Genomic DNA, 3865 nt, shown 5'->3' with positions numbered 1-3865 from the left:
TCAAAATAATAACATTCATAGCTCCAATGCAAGCAACCACCAAAAATAGGGCAGTAAAAACCCCCTCAACACAACTTACAACAACACCTGCATTGTCACCCTCCACCAAAATATGAGACCCATCCAGCTCAATAGGATCAGCAAGAGGGTATGGAAGAAGCCAAAAAAGCCAAATCCTAGTTATCCCCACTAGAAGAATTCCCACCTCAGTAGAAGAAAAATGGAGGATAGATAAGAAAAAAACATTAGGAGCCCATATAAGGAAGTTCGCCCACATGTCTCACTATTTCAAAAAAAAAAGAATTCTAGTTATTTTCTAGTTGCTGAATAATTCTTTAGACTTTGGTTCTCTAGTGGAGGATTCGTTATGAGGCTTGTTTAGCTCACTTCTTCTTCATTTAATTGTTTCTGATGATTAGGACCCTTCTCATGCTTTTTAAATAAAAAATATTATCAATTGATCTTTAACAATATCTTTTAATTCCTATTTTCTTATTTAAAAGGTTTCGAATTTAACTAAAAAGTTAAAAAAATGGAACATTTGAACTTATAGCTCAAAATTTAAAAATGTAATGATTTGAAGTTGTTATTAAAACCTGAAATGATTTAATATTATGAGTGGATTTAAAAAAAAAATTCTTGAACTTACAATTGAAAATGATGTTGAAAGAAATAATAACTCCATGAATTTGGCAACCTAGACAAAACACTATGGTAGCCTACATTGGTATAAAGTTGGTTATGAGGAAAAACTATGGAAAAATATGGATAGAAAGTAATTCCCTCAATATTATTAATTGCCTTTGTGGTCTACAAACCCCTAGTTAGACTATAAAGGCATTAAATGATGACACTTTAGGAATGCTAAGAACTTTTGATAACTTCATCATTTCTCATGTCTTTTGGGAAGGAAACATAGTTGTTGATGGCTTGGCCAAAATTTGAGTAAAGTAAAACAGTACTAAGTGGTGGGGGGGCCATGATATTATGCCCTTTGAAATAAAAAACCTTATTTATGATGATTATAAATCATGTTTATTTGGGGATTTTCCAATCTTTTATCATGATTTATATCTTGCATAAGTGGAAGGATGGTTTCAAATGTTTTGATTATTACACTATTGAAAAAGGAAAGGCTTGTTTTCTATCTAAGTCTAGAATCTTTGCATTTGTTTTGTGTTGTATCCAGGGGTCTAGTAGATTTTTGCAGGGTGTTTACAAATAAAATTGTAGGCCCATCATGGGTGGTGATTGAAATGGATTGGAGCCCACTTCATATGAAAAATGAAAAAACAAGACTAAGGTTTGGGATGAAGTTTCAAGGGGGTGAATTACACCCTACATTGAAAAAATTCATGGACACAACCCTAGGGCTACTTGGCTCTTCATCAAAAAATGGAATAATATCATCTTATGGCTTTATGGGGCTAAATTTGTGATGGATGAGAGTCTCATTGTTGAGGTTACTGAGATGATTATAAATGGGAGGAAATTTTACAGAGACGAGAAATTTATGGATGAAGCTCTTGAAATTTTCTTTCAAAAGAAAGAGAGGGCTAAAACCCACCACACCAAAGATGGAGGTTACAACCATGAGGAACTCAAATACCTGTGGGCGAATATTGCTGAGGTGATAATGAGGTACATAACCCTTGATGATCATTAGAAGAGCATTTTTACTTGTCATTTGACCATTTTGAATCATTTTAGGCATGATAGGTGTATATTAATTACTTTTTATTTGCTTTCTTTCTTATGCAATAGTGTAAATGCCCACCTAAAAAAATAGAGCTCCCATATTCTTCATCACGGGTTAATTATTCTAATTGTTGAGCATGTTAAATCCCTTGAGATTAACCGCACCCCTCAACCTCTAAAAATAACAATATCCACTATGCCCAGAATGTCCATTGGCACTAAATTGTTAAATCCATAAAGTCTAAATCTTCTAATGAAGATGCATTCCACTTGGGTACTCGCAAAAAAAAGACCTTATTAAGGGAAAGGCGTACAATTTTGATAAGGAAATATATAACAAGGGAGATTTGGATTATGTCCCTTCTCATGAGTTTGTCTTGGATTCCCTAAGCCTTGGCTTTGTCAAAAAGGGTAAGGACCTAAAGCAGTCACCGGCTAGGAGGGACCTCAAAGAGATCAGTCCAAGCCGGTCAACAAGAGTAAACACAACAAAAAAATAGGGAAATGATGGAAGAAATGTAAAACAGATTGAATTATATAATGAAAACTGATTACAACCAACCAAAAACAACTAGGCTAGAGAAACTAACTCATAGGCCTGCTAAAACATGCTCAAAATATAGAGTAGGTCACAACTAGGACCTCAAATATTAAGATCTATCTTCTATGCTTAGTCTAACTTCTTGACTACATTCTAATGCTCTATTATAATGATTTATACAATCCAAGGGGATCTAGTCAGTCCAAAAAGGCACCAAAGCTTGAAGAACAAGACCTAATGCACAAAACCAACAAGGTCGGCCTCCGCCAAAGAAATTCCTCTAGAAAATCTAAATGATGAAGTGTAGATCACGGGAAAAGGTCGGCCACATGCCAAGGAACATCGAAATCAATGCTCAGGGCTCCACAAGTTACATAAGGGATCCAGTAGATCACCCATTCAAATAGGTCCAGGCAACCAGTAACAAAAAATTGTCTCATAGATCGATAGTGATAACTTGCCGGAAAATGATCCAAATGCTCGATGGTTAGGGAATAAGGAACATGATGAAGTCTTCAAGAAAAATCCAACTCCACAGGTTTTGATGAACCAGATCTAGGACATACAAAAATAAATGTTGTAACCAGGTATGTGCAAGATCATGGGGGGCCAAAAAGTGGCAATGGAGAAAAAAATGTGTTTTCAACCTTTCCAAACACGCCAAAATCTTCTTTGACTTTTTGTTTGGGTTGGGCGAAATTTGAATTTGGTTTGGTAATACCAAACCAAATCAAATATCCAATAATATCGGATATCCGATATTATCAGATATCCAATTTGTGATGTCACCATTGTGATATCATACTTTTCAAATCGGATATCCGATTTTATCAACATAAAAAATATAGTTTAGTAAAATGAGCATAACTTTTGCGTTTCTTATCGAAATTTTGATTTTTTATAGGCATTGGAAAGGTAATTAATAGACCTATCAAATGGATGAGGTAGTTTGATGATATTATAGACCAAAAATTAATTATAATCATTTGAATTTAGTCCTTTAATTTTAAAACTTTAAATACTCACAAATTTTGCATACAAAGTCTCAATTTTTTTCCTACCCCCTCCTTTATCTATCACTTGTCTATCTATACTTATATAATATACTTTATATATCTCTTTCTTATCTACTTATGTCACTTATTTTCTCATTCCATGTAGATAAATAAATTCCCAAGTTACATGCATCTCTACATATATCTCCATCTTTCTATTCATTTCTCTCCCTCTCCCACTCCATCATTGTCACTCATTTCTATATTTCTCTCTAATAATCTCACTTCTCTCTATTTATCTCCCTCCTTTACCTTATCCTACCTATACTTATATATTACATGTCTCTATCACCTCCTTTCTCTCCCTATCTTGTCCCCTCTCTCTCTATATCCCTATAGATCTATCTTCATGTATATTTATATCTCATTATCTCTAAATCTCACTTATTCGCTCCATCTCTCCCTCCATTTGTGTTACTCTCTCTATCATGTTCTATCCATATCTATCTCTATCTCCATCTTCACACCTCCATCTCTTTCCCTATCAATCTCTCTTTTTATATGTTCCTCTATCTTTATATATATTCCTCTATACATGATTAATCTACTTCTCTATCTCTTCCTCTATCAC

Source organism: Cryptomeria japonica, chromosome 1, assembly GCF_030272615.1.
Source record: "Cryptomeria japonica chromosome 1, Sugi_1.0, whole genome shotgun sequence".
NCBI lineage: Eukaryota > Viridiplantae > Streptophyta > Pinopsida > Cupressales > Cupressaceae > Cryptomeria > Cryptomeria japonica.
Note: the sequence above shows the minus strand (reverse complement) of the source record.